Source organism: Melanerpes formicivorus, unplaced genomic scaffold, assembly GCF_026170545.1.
Source record: "Melanerpes formicivorus ecotype bairdi unplaced genomic scaffold, bMelFor1.0.p_v2 SCAF_2, whole genome shotgun sequence".
NCBI lineage: Eukaryota > Metazoa > Chordata > Aves > Piciformes > Picidae > Melanerpes > Melanerpes formicivorus.
Genome location: NW_027142354.1, coordinates 14,585,457 through 14,604,588, shown reverse-complemented (window position 1 = coordinate 14,604,588; position 19,132 = coordinate 14,585,457). Strand labels below are relative to the sequence as shown.

Genomic DNA, 19,132 nt, shown 5'->3' with positions numbered 1-19,132 from the left:
TACCCAGGCCACCTTCTTCTTCACAGGCAGATCACAGGATCACAGGATGTTAGGGGTTAGAAGGGACCTTCAAAGATCATTAAGTCCAACCCCCCTGACAGAGCAGGACCATAGAATCTAGCACAGGTTGCACAGGAACAATTCCAGATGGGTCTTAAAAGTCTCCAGAGAAGAAGACTCCACAACCTCTCTGGGCTGCCTGTTCCAGTGCTCTGTGACCCTCACAGTGAAGAAGTTCCCCCTCATGTTGAGGTAGAACCTCTTGTTCTGTAGTTTATATCTATTACCTCTTGTCCTATCACAGGGTGCAATGGAGAAGAGCCTGTCCCCTCACTCTTGACACCCAGCCCTCAGATATTTATAAACATTTAACAAATCCCCTCTCAGGCTTCTCCGACTAAAAAGCCCCAGGGCTCTCATCCTCTCCTCATAAGGCACATGTTCCAATCCCTTAATCATCCTGGTAGCTCTCCGTTGGACTCTCTCAAGTAGATCCCTGTCCCTCTTGAACCGGGGAGCCCAAAATTGGACACAATATTCCAGGTGAGGTCTCACCAGGGCAGAGTAGAGGGGGAGGAGAACCTCCCTGGATCTGCTGGGCATACTTCTCTTAAGGCACCCCAGGATCCCATTGGCTGTCTTGGCCACCAGGGCACACTGCTGACCCATGAATAACTTGTTATCCACCAGGACTCCCAAGTCCTTCACCATGGGGCTGCTCTCTAGCAGATAACCTCCTCACTTGTACTGGTGCAGTTTATTATTCCTTCCCAGATGAAGAACTCTGCACTTATCCTTGTTGAACCTCATTAGGTTCCTCTCTGTCCAGCTCTCCAGTCTGTCCAGGTCTTGCTGAATGGACAAAAAGATGAAGCTCTCATCTACCTCCATTAAAGAATACTTCTATTAAAGTTCATCTCATCTGGTGCCAGGACACTAGGAACTCATGGCAATGTAACTGTTCTTTGTACTCAGTCTTGGTGTCCAGAGTTACATCAGCTGTTGGGGCTAGGCAAACCACTGCTGTGAGGTTCAAGGATATAGCCTGCTGGGGGCAGTTGAAAACTATCTCAAGATAGTTTCCAAAAATGCCATTTAGCTAAATTGAACCACAGTTTTACAATTATGTCAGAAGAAAACACTTCTAATACCCCTTGATACCACATCAAACTCATAGACTTCAGAGAGTGGAGGACCATTTGATAAATGGCAGCCTGTGTACTGCAGACACAGACTGAAGGAGAGTGAGTCAAGTGGGAAAAGGGAAGCAATATTGATATCATCTCTATATCTAACAGCTGTCATCCGAACATGAGTGCCAGCCATCAGCATGGAGTACTCTCAATCACTTTTGCTTTTGTGTGTGTTAAATTCATCATTCATACATGCAGGGAAAGAAGAAGCAAAAGTAATTATTCAGGCTGCAAGTAAGAGAGTTATATAAGAAACTGTTTTGTTATTCTTTCCTTTTGTTTTCTTTATTCTTATCACATGCACTGTGTTCTTAGAAAGTCACTCATTCATTCTTTCTAATTAACTTCATGCTAGACCTAAAATATGGCAAGACTGGATTTTTTTCTGCTAGGAAAATACTTTGAGACCACATTGTCACAGTAGGTCATGATATAAAGGTTTAGAAGCTTGTTTCTTAAAAAACTCTATCAGTTCCAACAAACTCCACAAGCTCAGTTTCTCCTTCCACTGAAAATTTACAAGCAAATTCAAACAAGGATTTTTTTCAGCATATGAATGCTCAGAAAACTTTATTTAACTTAGTACAACCACTGCAATATAAAATGGCATTGAATTGAAGAAAATCTCTTTCAATATTATCTGCCATGTATCAATTAACCAAGGGAGTCTGAATCTCATTACTGAATAGGTAGCCTTTATAAGGTAGCCTTTATAATCATAATTTGCTAAATACAGATGACATGATTTGAAGATAGTAATTATTCTTCCTGCTCTTACCTTTACAGGGTTACCACTATGCTCTGTCTGCACCTAACATGTCATGCATAATACCCACTATGTGAGGACAGTTATCTATTTAGCCTGTCTTAATTCTTAGCTCATTACTTGCAGTATCACGTCATTTCACACAAGTGTAGCTTAATCATAGCACTTTTCTTTTTCCTCCTTCTTCCTTCAGTCTACAGGTGCTGGACATTGCCTTCAGTGCAGTGGGATTAGTATAGGAAGAATATGACATTAGCACTGTATTTCTCATTTGCCTCTGAGGCTTGCTTTCATTCCAGCTACATTTGGGGAGCTGATGTTAGAGATGTAGGGTTGCAACAGAGCAACTTCAGTTTCTCATAGTCAAGAGCCTCCCTGTTGGGCTGTGCTTGTCTGGATTCAGGGCAGTGGAGAGAGTCCAATGACACTGGAAACAATGTGGACCAGTCAGAGCAGCCTGTGGAAGAGGAGTGGTCTGGGCATGGGACAGCAGGCACCCAAATCCAACACAAGTTATGAAGTATTTGTGGCTACTGCAGAAATAATATTTTTTCCAAAGCTGGTATGAGCAAATGCTATCAGTTAATTAAATTGGCATCCCAGCTAACCAACAAATAAAGAACCTAGCTATGGTTCCTGATCAAACGTGAGGTCAGTACCATTAAAATAAAAATGGTGTGGAATGGGTCTCTCTCCTCATGTAGCCCATTTCTTGAAGTAGTGAGTACATGCATTATGTAAATCACTTCATAAATGGATCCAATATGTAACCAACTTGATTCCTTATATAAACTGCACTTTACAAGTCTTAATCATCATGAGATATGTATTGGTTCTGTTTTATATTCATATTCATGAAAAGCAGATACAATATCTTGCACTGGATATCTTGCACTTCCTCATCAGAAATCCTTTATAGAAGATGTCGCATACAATATTTGCCTTTCTATACATTGCATCACATACTCAGTAAATTCTCGTGCACAGAGGTTTTTCTTCTCCTCTGTCAATTTTAACTAATAAATAAGTATGCAAGAAATATTCTCTGTTACTTCTAAAGTAAATGATCTTACTTTTTGTGCTATAATTGTCATCTCATTTCTTTCTGCCAAACAATCAAAGTCTTCAATTCATACTACCATCTAAACCTTTTCTGTGTTCACAAAACAATTATGATGTCTTTGGTGAGGGAGATTGGTGGATCTAATATGTGAGCAGATCAGTTAAATGAGAAGCCAAGCATTTGCATATAAATTCCAACTATAGAATTTATTCCTTGTTTTGCTCAGTATCCTGATATTCTGCCCTCCCGAAGGAAACAGGAGACTGGCCACAGCACATCAACCAAATCCTGTAAACCTCAGAACACCTTCTTGTCCTGGAGCTGTAGAGGAGTGTAATAGTGCTTATTCATGTGCAGAAATGTGCTAGAGGCAAATAAAAGAAAAAAATCTGGTCTACAAATTGTACGTTTCACTGGCCAGTGATTCCCAGTGTGAATATCTGAAACTGCAGCAACTAATGAACAGTTTGTCCTACTAGTGTCTACACTTTCTTCTCAAGCTTTTTGAGAGCCCTGTGTCCTTGTGCAGCTTGAAGTTTCTGCTTGAAAACTGGTATTTTATGTAACTGCACTATTCTGCACTATTCTGCAGGTACATAATATAAGAGGGGAAAAAAGACATTGTAAGTGGAAACAACATTAATAATATACACCCATATCCCACTGACCTGAATATACAAAGGAAATAATTGACAACTTGGTTTGGAATCTGAGGGAATTATTTCAAAGGATGAGTGTCAAAAGAGGCCTTGTTTAACACATATAGTAAATACCATGTGGCATGTTATGAGTTTATTGCAACCATGGAAGCAGTATCTCACTGCTATTCTGTCAGCAGAAGCATCTACATTCTCTCCATTCCATGCAACACCTAGCACTGTGTATTTGAAGAACGTCCTGCCTTCACTAAGTCACAATCTGCCTTCCTAAGTCACAATCTTTCTTCTACAAAATCAGAAATAAGTCTCAGATCAAATCAGGTGTTACTGCATGGTTGAGCTGGAGTTTTGTGTAGAAGTGGTGAATAGCTCCCAATTTTTTTCTGAAAAGCTGTCTCCTGTTGACTTGACATTTTTCTGCAATTCTATTGCTAGCACAAGCTAAGCAAGGTCAGACAAGGAGTAGCCTTTCAAGTAAATTTGCCTATTCTAGGAAGCAGTACTGGTAATTCTAGATGTGATAGACCTTTTTGGATTTGGTATTGGTAGAGCAAGTGAGTCAGGACTGTGAAAAGACAATGTACTACTAGAGGACTCAATAGATAGAATATCTGGAAAACAAAGGGTGTTTTAGCCAAATTAGAATAGAATAGAATAGAATAGAATAGAATAGAATAGAATAGAATAGACCAGGTTGGAAGAGACCTTCAAGATCATCACGTCCAACCTATCATCCAACACCACCCAACCAACTAAACTATGCAACCAAGCACCCTGTCACTTGTGTGTAGAGGGGGCAGTGATGACGTCATATGAGCAATCTCATTCTTCCTGCCCCATGATCCTAATAGTGCTACACATTTCATCACCACTCATGAGTGACTGTCTTCATTCTAGTGCATTTGCTTTTCCAGTAAAACTCTTTCCCTGTTTATCCTGAAATTGCTGTGTAGCAATGCAGAGAACTATTAGAACAGTTGCCGCATAATGCCATATCTGCAGCCATACACTGGTAATGGATAATGTGGTCTGTGCATGTTCCCTTCACTCTGTCAGTACTCAAATATCATTTGTACTGGTGTTATGATGGTAAGGGGGTTATTAATATTCAATAGGCTAAATAATTAATAAAAGTATTAATAACTTTATTAATTAAAAAAATCCCACGAAAAATATTAATAAAACCTATTTACTGGTTTGAAATATTCAGTTGTGGAACAGATACCTCACCAACAGGAACATGTAACAATTTAAACAATATGAGCAAAAATCCAGAAACAGCAAAGAGCAATTTAAACTGTAAAGAAAAAAGAGAACATTGGCAATATGATGGAGATTGCCCACAATGAGAGGGGGACTCTAGAATTCCCTAGGGCAACAGACCTTTAAGAGATGCTTATAAAAATTCAGATGTTGTAATGACTCATTGATCCTGGTACCCCACGGCGCATGTGGGTATTTAGACAAAACCAAAATGGCGCTGAGCACACGAAAGCTGCAGGAACACAGTTTCACTTTCTGTTGGCTTCTGCAGCTTGTCGCTAAAGCACAGACAGGGTTTATCTCTGAAGGCTTTGTAGCTGAAAGCTTTGTAGAAAAGAGGTTGCTGCCCAAGCTTTCAGGCTTGTTGGCTTTGTAGCTTTGCCTATTTGGAGAGGCTCTTCAGCTGTAATCTTTGCAGCGGTGCTTGTTGCTTCTTCCAATAAAACAAAACAGTCCTGGGGACTCTCGGCTCCTCATGGGTTTTGTCTCTTGGCCCGGCAAGACATGTCTGTTCTGCTCCTGGGCTTTACAACACTATACAGAGAGGTTTTTTGCAGTCTGTCTAGGTAAACTGAAGCACAGCTCGGATTCCAAGCAAAGCTTGTGACTTCTCCCAGAGTTTGGACAATTGCAAGGCAAAGCACTGGCTCTTTGGGCTGGTATTTATAGATTTCCCAAGACAATGATGGCCAATGATAACAAAGATTAAGAGATAAAAAACGTGGCCAAAGGCACACACCCCGTGGACTCCAGAGCATGTTCTGACAAGCCAGGGCAACATGGGCATTTTCCTGAAAAAACAGACCTGCTGGCTGCTGCCCCATTGTCTGATTCAGAGCATTTTTGAGGCTTTTTGTCCCTTCAGGACAACTGGTATGGGGTGAAAAGCAGTAACAAAATGTGGGATGTTATGAAAAATGCATTAGCCCTTTCATGTTGAAATTCTAATACAGTATGTATTTTAAATTATAAAACTATTCCATATATATACACTCTCTCTCTCTCCTTTGGCTGCTAGTGTTATTCAGTTTGGTCTAAATCATGAAAATCAAAAAATCACATTCTTGTTTATTGTCGTCTTCTCCACCATCTCACCCCCCCTCCCCATTTTTTCCTGTAAGCTGCTTGAAAACACTCAGTTACCTAGCCCTGGAGGTGAAACTACTCAGAGAACTTCAAGGTTATGAAATGCAAAAGCCTGGCTTTTATTTGTCTCACAGTCAGAGAAAGCAGTGCACAGGATGAAAACCTCTGTTGTGCAGCGCTGCTAACACATAAAGGCAGCTTTAATTGAATTTAGAAAGCAAGTGTATTTTCACATAATTAGGAAAAACAAAACCCTCCACGACAATGTTGAACAAATAGAGGTGCTGTTTATATCAGTTTAGTTGAAAAGTTTAAAAATGGCCAAAGTAGTTAAACAACATTCAGGGTGTTACTGCTGTGTTTGATAGAAAAGCAAAACCATTTCTGAGAATTAAGTACTCACTGCAGAGAGAGAGAAACATTTGAAGTTGTCAAAGAGAGAAGTCTTGATGTCAAAAAGAAAGAAGAATCTTGGTTTAAAGGATGGTTGAAGCCTTTACTTTGGAATGATCTGAATTTTGAAAAGTCACTGAAAGAGGTAGAGAACAAACCAGAGAGTTCAAGAGCTAATAGCTGTGAAAAAAAAAATGAAGGAATAATTGATGGGATCTGAGCAATAGATAGAAATGTTTTAGGGAGCTAAACTTGGAAATCTGAGGTGCTTTGTCTTGAGTTGCTGGTTAAGTCATTAGGACTCCCACTTTTCATTGTAAGTCTTGTAGCAGTTTGCTCCTACACCGCAAAAGAAAATGAAATAAAAACTCCACTTTTCTCTTTGTCTGGGTGGTGCCTGAAAAACAATACATATTTATGTGTACAGAGTTGTCAGTATGTTACGCAGCACTTGTAAGCACTATACATATTCAGTGATATGGTTGCACAATTATAAAGCACAAGTGCTTGCATCTCTCTTGAAGATGTACAATGGGAAGCTGTTTGAAATATTATCACAGCTATTGCACCCAGGTGCATTTTTATGCAGACCTCTTTGTCAGCAATTTGTCCTTGTGCTCTAATAGTGACAACAATTAGATGCACTGAGGTGTGCTAGAAATTATACCCTATTAAACCACAGAGAAACTGGAGATAGAGGGAGCCTTTTGGGCCCAATCCCCACAGTGCACATCTTACAAAGTGACCTTGTCTTCAGTGGGGACAGCCCTCTGAGGGCTGCAAAAACATTAAGCAGTTTTAATGCCCAGAGGCAGTCACATTGCAAAGTTATTACTGGTAATTGCCACCTTATGCCCCAACTTCCCAGAGTGCTGCTCCTGTTGGTTCCCAGGCATGGGTTGCCTTTGCTTTTGCTGTGCAAGCTGCTGTCAGCACAAATTGCTCCCCGGGAGTGCAGCCCTCCTTGAGAGGTGGCTGCCAGGGACTCCCACAGCAGAGGCAATAAATAATAAAGACCCATTTGGGGCAGACGTGCCAGCTGCTGCGTGCCGACCTAGGTGCTGACCCTAAACTGCCCCAGAGAGCCAGGTTTGGATCAAGGGATACTAAAAATCAAAGCACAAACCACTACAAGAGTAAAGCTTATGACAGAGATGATATAAAATGGCTGCCAGCAATTGCAGGGAATTGGACTGGAGCCAGGATACATTATAATATTTGTAGTAGGTCTAGAAAAAAACAAACTGACTTTCAGAGGATAGAAAGGGGCTGTGTATTTGTGTTTGTGTGTGTTGTGGTGTATGTGTGTCTGCGTGTTCATTCCTAGTGAAATCATGTACTTCCATCATTTCCTTAACGGCTTGATTTTGGGAGGATTTCCTGATCATTTGTGCCAAATGAAACTTCCTTTAGTTATCTCTCTGCTGCATCTTCTGATAACTTGCCCTGTTTTCTAGCTCCAGTCATGGCTGATGAAACTAGATTGAGCTTCCAAAATTACACTGCAGTGAATGAAAGCTAGAGAAAATGGCAAGAAAGAATTAAATATTTTCTCTGTGCTGTGCTTCAGCCAAGCTGAATCCAAATCATTGTGGAAGCAGAGCTCTCAACACCTTATTCTTGAGGTGGGGGGGAATGCCATCTTTCCAACATACAGTGATTTTGGTCAGAATGGAAAGTAAAAGTTTATTTTGATACAGTCTCATATTCCCCATTGTGGCCGGTTGACGTTGCCCCCTTAAGAAAGGGAATATGGTGGACGGAAGTTGGTAAACGGAAAAGAATAATCTAAACTATTTCATTTCTTGGCCTTACCCTTCCACCCCACGACACCCATATTCCCAGCCAGATGGAAGAGGGAAGTTTTGAACAGCACATGAAATGTCTTGCATGAGTGCCAGCCCAGGGATATTTGGGGGAGGAACCACACTTGAGGTGCTCTATGGGAAATACCAGTAAATGCCATGAGAGCAAAGAGCTCAGACATCACCTCATCAAATCCAACCAGATTTGAGTTGTGCTTATGTCTATCAAGGAAATGTGGTTTCTTGGATTAAATCACTGGGTGGGTTGCTGATTCAGAAAACAGTGACATAACTAAACACCTCCATCCACATGGTCCTATACAGTGTTTCGTATAGGAGATATGCTAGCAAGCTGTAGGTGAACTTAATCACCAGAAGCAATGTTCCCATCTCAGAACAATTCTCCCCATCAGAGCAGCTAACGCTCCTGGTAAACATAGTCTTTTCCTTCTGTGTTCCCTCCATTTGGCTCAGGGATCAAACCAAGCCCAAATCATCCCTTTTTCATTGCTTCTGGCTGCAGCACAATCCAAAATTTTCTGTGTGGACTGCTGTGGAAAATAACTTTTTAATGTCCATGCTCTCAACCAAGAACCTTCTAGGCCCACATAGAAGTGATGGAGAGCTTTCCCCTGGAAAGCCATAGCATAGTATTGCCTGCAGGTTGCTACTTGCACTCTTCTGATAACAGCCCAGCCTGGTGTGACCATCAAACAGTTGTACACAGACAATTGAGAACTTAAGGTTTCTGAACTAGTGTTCACACCCATTATCAGTGCTATTTTTGGATTCTCTCTTTGTGGCTATTATTGGCTTAGGGATTTAGATTATGTGCTTTAAAATACCTTAGGGAACCAGTAGAGAGATGCTAGCATAGGAATCACTTGCTGAAGGATTTGTGGAGACTTTACTTCTGATGCCTCTTAAAAACAGGCTGTACAAATGTCTTTCAAGGGTAACTTAGGTGTAATGTGCCCAGTCTAAATGACTTCTTAAGATGCCATAATTATAATTGGTACCAAAAGATCACAGTATTTGTACATGTGCCAACATAACTCACCAGCAGTTTAGTCATAGTGTTGGTGAACATGTTTCTTTGGAAGAACTGTAGTCAACACACACAATGTGAAGCCTAAGCATCAATGACCTCATCACACCTATGTGGAGAGGTTTGTCTGTTCCTGACAAGCCACCTCTCCTAGGGTATCAGGAAACACAAGAGGAAATAGCAGAATCACAGGCTGTAAGAGTATTATCCCTACTTCTCTTCATGTCCCTGAACAGATTTGGCAGAGCAGGAAAGTCCTGACACTTATTCTGAAAGGTTTGAAACTGAACTTTCTCCCCCTGATGAAAGTTAACTGCTGTTCAGCGGTGCTGTGTGAGAAATGTATGGGGTGTGTCTGCCTATCTGGGCTGTCTTTGGTGTGTGGTTACTTTAGAGTCAGGATGATGTCCAGCCACTATCTGAAGCCTTAAATTCCATTTTCTTGAAATTTTACACTCCTATCAGGAAATAAATCCTTCTTTGATTTGGGGTAGAATTGAAAAGCTAGCAGGTCACTGTCTTCGCTGCTGTGCCTGCAAATACAAATTCACTCAGTTACTGCATAACTGTGAGGGACACTGGGGGCATCACAGGCCAAAGCCCAGTTCAAAAGTGAGAGAATCACAACTCATAGTAAGAGTGACAATAGGCATGATCTTACTGGTGATACATTGAGAGGAAATAGAGATTCAGTGGCACTTACTTTATCTTGGCCTCAATACTGATTAGGCCTTCCTATAGCTCCTTCTCTGTGTAACTGTGTCATTCACTTAATACTAATCACCATTTTCCTAGCACCACTTTGTTTCTAATGAAGGGAAATATTTTTTGCTTTCATTATGTTATGTCCAACAGAGCTAACAAGCACCTTAGACTGCAGCAAATCCCGTTCCTGTTTCATGGGGCATCTAGTACAGCTTTTGGCAGCTTTTGGCTGTGAGAGAAACAATACTTCTCCATATGGCCAAGCTTTTGCTGCCACCTGTACTCTAGCAGAATTTGTCTGACACAGCATCCTGGTGAGCTTTCAGTGAAAGCAGCCACATCACACAGTCAAGTTCACAGTGTCCAGGTTTGGTTTGGCTCTCTAACAACCAGCTATTTCCAAACAATTTCTATTCATCCAGAGTCAGGCTGGACTTTATAACAGTGCTTTTGGTAAGAGTACTTAATATTCAGAGTAATAGCTTGTATCTATCCCACCAGGTAAGAGGATCCTTGGAAATATTCAGTTACAGTTTCTTACTGTCCCATGACAGAAGCTACAGATGTTTTATGTGTATTTGTTGTTTCATTGAGTGGATTTGATATATTTTGGAAAAGACCAGGTAACAAAATCTTGATTTAGATTTGAGCTTTCTTGCATTTCCAGATGATTCACAATTGGGATTCTGGTCCATACTTAGCTCAAGGCTCTTCAGCCATGAAATGTACTTAGAACAGTTGGGCACCTTAGCAATTGTTAATCACTAATTTCCTCTTTTCCAGTCCATTCCACTCCTGTCAATGTACTGAGTCAATTCCTACTCTGGTCCACTAACTTCACAGAGAAATAACACTCATGAACAAGATCATAGCTTGTTCTGAAGTTGGAAGCAAAGTGGGACAATGGAATAACACTGTAGATGCATGGAATGGATGGCAGGAGACCAGCCAGCTGTGAAGAGGTAAATCTAGGTAGGAGTAGTTCTTTGCAATCACATTAGGAAATTAAACTGCTCTTGTTTTAAAGGACTGTAAAAAGAAATCAAGAGAAACATACAGTAGTAAGCAAGGAAAATGAGGAAAGGAGAGAGTTTCAGGACTAAAGGTAGGTCAGGAGGTCATGTAAAATGAAGGAATGTGATTTCATTGGTGATCATACATACTTACATTACTTACATACCACTTTCTATATCACAATACTTCTTGGTAGATCACAGCACTTCAGTAGCTGAAGATGTGTGGTTTAACACCAGATTTGGTAGAGGTTAGATACTGATCTCAAATATCTTTTCCAACCAAAACAGTTCTATGTTTCTTGTCTAAAAGTTTTAGAGATTTCCCACAACCTAGCTTTCGGTAGATCTGTGGCTAATGTTACTCACATAATGGACTACAATGCACCTCAGCAGTATGAAACACTAGTAAAGTGAAAACAGCAGTGGGTGAAGCTGCTCAGATTTTCTGCTTGGAGATTCATGATTCGCTCTTCTTCATTGAAGAGTTTGGTGAAGTTGGATATTTTTGTTACTCTATTTCATGTATCTTTTCAAATCCAGCAAGTCTGTTGGAAAGTATGTGAGTCTGAAGAATGCAGTGCATCTCCATAAAATTAGAATCGGTTTCTCCTCTAGGTTTTCCCTTCAAATCTGTGGTGCATTCCTCACCAAAATGGACAATGATCATTGTCCAATTCTTCTTATCAGACCATGTCAATATGAGATGTCAATGCAGAGTTTTGTGACAAGAAACTAATGTAAAATCTCTTAAAAGCTTTATCCCTGATTCAGATTCAAAACTGATGAAGGATCAACTTACACGAAGAGAAAAAGAGAAAAGCATGCCTGTCCCTCAAGACATAAATGAATTTGGCACCTTTGGAGGAATATTTGCAGGTGTTTAGGGGGTTTTATACTGTCTGTTTGCTTATTTAAATATCAATTTTATGGAGTATTAGTTTTAATATTCAACAGTTACATGTTTTCATGTAGTGAGTTGGTCTTGGAGTTAGCTCACATTGTCATATGCAAGGAGGACCTCAGATTTCCCACTCAAAGATGCTGTACTGACAAATATGATACATCCCAGTGTGAGGACCTTAATTGAGCAGAACTTCTGAATGTCTACATTCCTCTTCATTCCTCATACAAATGAAATAGCATTGCTGCTCAGCCTCTCAACACTTCTTATTCCCAGTACTTAAAAGTTTTTACTATTATTCTTGTCTCTCCAACATGACACACATACTTACCCCCATATCTTTGGCTTTTTTACTTGAGCCTAAGAAACCCAGCATGCAAGATATTTCTCAGAGCAGAGGATTTTCACTGCTTCCGGGACTGGACCATGCCAGTCTCAGCAGCTTCAAATAACATCTACAATTGGTCTGCAAAAACCTATAATGGAAAGCTGCATGCTGGAGCAATTTATGTCTCCATGTGCCATATGTTAAGTGAAAGAGCGTGACAATCACAGCAGCACACTGTCCAGAAGTCATAAGCAGTTACCAAAATGCAACATGATTGTTTGCAAGCCTGCTGATCTGGGTCATGCAGCCAAAGCTGAATTCGTAAAACACAGTAAATGGGATGAGAGGAGAGGAAAGGCTATTTGCACTTGAAACTATGCACCAGTCTGGCAGCAATGCTCTGCAGCTACCTCCCAGTTTTGCATTTCTGTTTCTTTCTACCTGGCTGGTCTAGATGAGGACTCCTCCCCTATACCTCCCCTACCGCTAGAGCATAGCTTTTGAAGAGTGAGTCAAGTTTAGGGTGGGATACTCCAAACTTATTCATTAGAAGTCCCCACATCAGGGGAACATTTAGAATGTTATAGTTAGAATTCCCTGCCAGAGACAGTTCACATCTTACACAGAGATAAAAAAGGATTTACAGGAAAAGTGGAGCCTCTTTCCACTAAGTCATATGAGGCCACATTTTCACTCGGTGGCACATGGTGGCACAGACACGTAGATGCTCAGCCCCTCATCCAGTCCACACTGAGTTGTCCCTGCAGAAGATAGGGTCTATACTAACGGAAAAAGTGCATTTGATGGGGCTCTGATCTCTGCCAAAGAAAGGAGCAGATTGTGTTGTTTTATGCAGGAAGGAGGTAGATGTTTGTGCGCAAGCAGCAATTATACCCTGAAATCCAGAGCCTGACGGTTGCTGCTCCAGGGCAGCTGACTGCTTCCTGCAGCTGGCTGCTTAATACTGCAAAGGTGATGAAACCTGAAGGGAACCACTGAATAGGTGGTAATTATGATTGACACAATGATGGCTTGTGCAGACATGTAACCGTGGAACAAAATACCGCAGTTAGCTAACAAGAGATCGGAATAAGGTTTTTCACTGGCACGGTGTCTCCTGTCTGACACTTCTGAAATAGGAGGGAGAAAAAAAAAGCATTGTGAGCTTCAGCATTCAGAGACATAATAGACCAGACGAGCTGAGGGTGGAACACCAACATCTGTCCCTTTTGGGATGATTATAGCAGGTTCAGTTTCCATGCTGATTTCTGAAAAACTGCTTTTCTTACTTGCAGTTTTTTCTTTCATGAATGTCTCTTGTAGGTTGTCTCCCTGTGATATGGGTAACTGTATTACACCTCCATCTCTCTCAAGAACACAATTTTCTGAACAGTTTCAAATAACTATGGGGAGGCATGTGTGTACTCAAACCCACACTATCAAATTATTCTCTTTCCCTTTCTTTATCTAGGGGGGACAGAGTAGCTTTCCTTAGTAATTATGCTTTTATACAGAGGGCTGAGGAAAGGACACTGGGCCATCCTGTTCAATCAGCATGTCTTTGGAACTTCTTAAAGTGTTAATGGATAGAAAAATCCTTTTCCTGCCTGTTGAAAATATCTGAGATAAACCAGAAATCTCCTAGGTTTCTATAATAATAGTAGTAGCTAGGAAACAGGAGAATAAGGACTCAAATTCATCACTAACTATATAAGCACTGATCTATAGTTGTTCTTTCTTCCCCCATTTTGAAGTGGAACGTGGAACTGCCCTAGCAGAAGACCTTTTAATCATGTATGAAACTGGTGACCAAAGTTCACAGCTGAGATGGGAATTAGGCAGAGTAGGAATCTGTACCAGATAAGAGCTGGTACATCAGATATATTTGAAAAAGAGATTAAAAAAAAAAAATACACTCTGTTTCAGAAAACTTACGCACTGGAAGTTTTTATTAGAAGCTGTATAATTGCACAAATTATGTCTATCCCAATCCATATAGATATTTTTCATTAAAAATACTTTTGTTGGCAATTTTCCAAGAGTTTCCTGGTCCTGCCAGCAGTGTATTTGCTTTCCATGGAAACTCCATGGAGTACTCTTGCTCAATGTACTCCGATGGAATTATCCAATTTATACACCTTTTAAACCTCCTTTTCATCTTTGGACTTTTTCCCAAGTAGGAAAGTGGAAAGTCTTTGCTTCAATGAGTAGCCAGGCCATTCTTCAGAAAGAACCTCCTGATCCCCAAAATGACCAGGCAGAATTTGTTAAGTAGCATTTGTAAACCTTGAAAACCTGAAAGCTTTTAATTTGTCCACAACAAATTATGCAAAGTTAGCATAATGCAATTTATACAAAAGTGAAGGGAAAATACTTCATTTTTATGAAGCTACAGAGTGTTGTTCAATGGCCTGTGCTTTTGTCTGTGATTTCATTCAGAAGACAAACATATGTTCTAGATTTTGAGCTAATAACTATAGGGATATGCTGTTCAAAGAAAAATTGTAATCCAATTTATCTTTTTCCAATTATCTCACTGTGCTGAAACTACTTGATTCACCCACCTTTGTTTCTGAAGACAGAGACTGGCCTTGTGTTTGAATCCCTCTGTGATGCATGCCATCATTGGTTACTTACTAGTCCTTTATTTCCCCTGCTGTATAAAATATTAAACTCTGAGAATTAACTAAAAGCAGTTTTTATTTTGTGGATTTTAATAGCAAAAAAATAAAAATTAAAATAAATGGTGAGGGTGCCTTTAGGGCTGCTTTCTAAATTTGAGTTTTGTTTCAGTTCCTACCTAGATCTTGTTTAAATGTATTAGTCTGCCACTTCATCTAGTTTAGCATCCTGTCTTGGGCAGTGGCCAGTGCTTTCAAGAGGAGATTTACATGCCTGCAGGAGAAAGGGGAGGCAGGCAATCAGCAAGGTATATGATCAGGAAGAGGAAGGGACACACAGTTAAATTTATTTCCTCTTACTCACAGCTCTCCTTACATCACCTGGAGCAAGCAGTATAATAGCAAGTGCATGTAATGTAAAGTCATGGCACACAGATCACTGGAAATATAATGCCATGAGAGAGACATTGGAATAGTCTGCATAATGTGATCAGTAACATGCAGTAAGCCTGCACATCTGAAAAGGCAGACAAATCTAGTGTTCTAGATTGTCCTCCAAGATAGGAAAAAAAAAACCACAAACAAACAAATGCAACAAAAGCAAAAAAGACCACCACATTCAAGAGGAACAAGGATCTGTTACAAGAACTTTAGTTCTGGTTCAGAGAAGCTAGGTCTGCTGCTTACTTCCTATCAACTGCTGCTGAAATGGCTGGGGCATCAATACTCACTGTTGCACCACAGGACAAATAACTAGAAAATAACTGAGGTGTGAAGGGGCCTCCAAAAATCTGTGGTCCAGTCTTCTGCTCAAACTTCAAAGGACAGAGATAATATTAGACTATCAATTGTATCCTGTTTTATCCAATGACACAGTACCAGCAATCAACCTAATCGTGCTAAGAGGATCAATATGGAGCACCTTGAGCACCACTGGTCCACAGGTTGATATACATCATGGATTGGACATAGATATAAGAAATTACTTTGTGAGCTTGAATGTCACTTACAGTGGCATTGCATTTCCAAATGGAAAGTACAGGAAATATGAATGTTACAGAAGCTGAACAGAAGACATTCTATGCATTTTTTATGACATTATCAAATTCTGCATTATAACCATGGAGGCTTGGATTTTTCTTACCCTCTTTTTAAATAAATATGAAATAAAATTGTTATATAATACTAAAATTCCAGAGTAGGAGTGTTTGTATGTATAAACTGCATATATAATGTGTTAAAACTCACAAATTAATCACCAGAAGTTAGTGACATCTGAAAGTGGGCAGGGAATCCTAACAGGCCTCTGAGAGGGTGTCTAAAGAGGCACTTTGGCATAAAACTGTGCTGACTTTCTATAAAAAGAGTGCAGTGTAGTTAATTTTAACCACATATTATGCCTAATTAACTCATTATGCAAATATGTACATAATAAGCCACTATCATCCAAGGGCCAAAAAAAATCCAACAACCATGTTCTGAAAGGTCACATCCTAAACCTTTAATAAAGAGAGAGAAAAGGGGGGAAAAGAGTCAGAATAATGAAAAATTTACTGCTGGAAAGAACAACAGCAGGAGCTTTTCAAAACATAATCACTTACCTTTTAAAAGAAAATAAATATGTAGTCTGTTCTGACTCTTCAGCTGTGCTTGTTCTGTCTCTTTTCCCACACCTACTCATATCCTCTAATTTCTCTCTTCTACTCCTCTCTTTCAACATTTTCAGCATAGTTTTTTTGTTCCACTTTCTCTTAGTGCCACAAAATAACAGAATCACAAAAACATTTAGATTGGAAAAGACACCCACCCCACCCCCCCCCCCCCCCCGCAGTGGTTCAATGTCTTTTCACTCCTGGGGTATTCTCTTTCTGTTATATTCCTCCCGGTTTGCATAAAATAGTGAAATTGTTATAGTTGCCCAAATACTGTACATTACCATTGTAAATATATTCTAACCATACATTGAACCTTTTTATACATTTTGGGAATTTCATATTAATAAAGGTTATTAACATTTTTATTAATATTGCTGTCTAATTTACAATTTGCTGCCAGCTCTGACCTCGTGGCGCAATGGTAGCGCGTCTGACTCCAGATCAGAAGGCTGTGTGTTCAAATCACACCGGGGTCAAGGTGCCTTACCTCTGTGGGCTGGTACTCTGAGGTGCCTGCAGCATGGGCTCTTGGTTTGGGCCCCTCATTTTAGGAAAGATTTTGACTTGCTGGAACGTGTCCAGAGAAAGGCAACAAAGTTGGTGAGGGGGATTTGGAGCACAAGTCCTATGAGAAGAGGCTGAAGGAGCTGGGATTGCTTAGCCTGGAGAAGAGGAGGCTCAGGGCAGACCTTATTGCTGTCTACAACTACCTGAAGGGAGGTTGTAGCCAAGTGGGGGTTGGTCTCTTCTCCCAGGTGACCAGCACAAGAGGACACAGTCTCAAGCTATGCCAGGGGAGGTTTAGACTGGATGTTAGGAAGAAATTCTTCATAGAGAGAGTGATTGCCCATTGGAATGGGCTTCCCAGGGAGGTGGTGGAGTCGCCATCATTGGAGGTGTTTAGGAGGAGACTTGGTGGGGTGCTTGGTGCCATGGTTTAGTTGATTGGATGGTGTTGGATGATGGGTTGGACGTGATGATCTTGAAGGTCTCTTCCAACCTGGTCTATTCTATTATAAAATAAAATAAAATAAAATAAAATAAAATAAAATAAAATAAAATAAAATAAAATAAAAATTCCGTATGTTTTAACAGTTGCTTTTCCTACAATTTATTCTCCATGCCCTTCACCAGTTCTATTGCCTTCTTCACTCGCTCCAGCCCCTCGGCATCTCTCTTGTATTGAGGTGCCCAAAACTTAATTCAAGTACAAGGGGACAATCACCTCCCTACTCCTTCTGGAAACAGCATTTCTAATACAAGCCAGGATGTCATTGGCTTTCTTGGCCGCCTGGGCACACTGCTTGCTCACATTCAGTAGTTTGTTGATTAGAACCCCCAGGCCTCTTTCTGCCAGACAGCTTTCCAGCAACACTTCCCCAAGCCTGTAGTGTTGCTTGGGATTGTTATGACCCAAGTGCAGGACCTGGCATTTAGCCTTGTTGAAGCTCATCCCATTAACATTGGCCAATTGATCCAATCTATCCAAGTCCCTCTGTAGAGCCTCCCTACCCTGGTGCAGATCATCACTCCCACCTGACTTGGTGTCATCTGCAAATTTACTGATAAGACACTCTATGTCTTCATCAAGGTCATCAATGAAGATGTTAAACAGAAGTGGTCCCAACTCTGAGCCCTGAGGAACATCACTTGTGATCAGCTACCAGCTGTATTAACTCCATTGACCACCACTTTTTGGGCCCTTTGTCCCAGCCAGTGCTTTATCCAGCAGAGTGTGTGCTCATCCAAACCATGAGCAGCCAGTTTGTCCATGAGAATTCTGTGGGAAACAGTGTCAAAGGTTTTTTGAAAGTCTAAGTAGACAATATCCACAACTTTTCCTCATCCAACAGTTGGGTCATCTTGTCATAGAAGGAGATTAGGTTGATCAAGAAGGACCTGGCCTTCATGCACCCATGCTGACTGGGCCTAATGCCCTGGTTGTGCTTTATATGGCATGTAATGGTGCTTGTGATGGCATACTCCATGACCTTCTGTCATGGTAGGGCCAAACTGGCCCAGCACAAACCCAGACAGGTCCTGAAGTATCTAGACATGCACTCCCTCTCCCCTCCTCCCTCCTGCAGGAGTCAGGACAATGTGGGAAAAGGGACAAAAGGACAGACCCCAACATGTCTGGTAAACAAATCTCCTTCTGGGGTAAGAGCACATATACTGGTCACTGCTTCTCCCAGACCAGGCCTACGTTTCTGCCATTTATGGCCACAGCCTGGCAGAGTCCCTTTTCATTGGGTAACTGTTTGCTGCCTTCAGTTGCCCTATTGGCCCAATTGAATCTTGGGCAAGTGATAAATACAGGCTGATTTGTATTCGCCTTGCCTTGCCTTGCCTTGCCTGCTTGGACCTGGCTTGTCTGGATTGCGTTGCCTTGACTCAAGCTGCTTGGGCCAAAACCTGGATAGAAGCCAGGAGCCTTACTCACTGCAAGCTAGAGGAGCCATGAGCTTTAAGATCCAAGCCTCACTTCCCCTTGAAGCTAGAATTTTGCTGTGCCTCAGTTTATCCAGGAAGACGCAAGAGCTCTTCGTGAGAAGCATCGTACAGCCCACTGTCCCGCTGGAGGCAGACCAGCCATTGAAGACTACGTGGCATTCCTGCTAGCAACCACC

At 41.0% G+C, this 19,132-nt stretch overlaps 1 non-coding gene across 1 annotated transcript; it reads left to right on the top strand.

The window, feature by feature from the left end:
• The first annotated feature begins 16,906 nt into the window (after window positions 1-16,906).
• Window positions 16,907-16,978, top strand: TRNAW-CCA (transfer RNA tryptophan (anticodon CCA)). The gene has a single exon. It is a non-coding gene; the product is annotated as a tRNA-Trp (tRNA).
• Window positions 16,979-19,132: the final 2,154 nt, after the last annotated feature.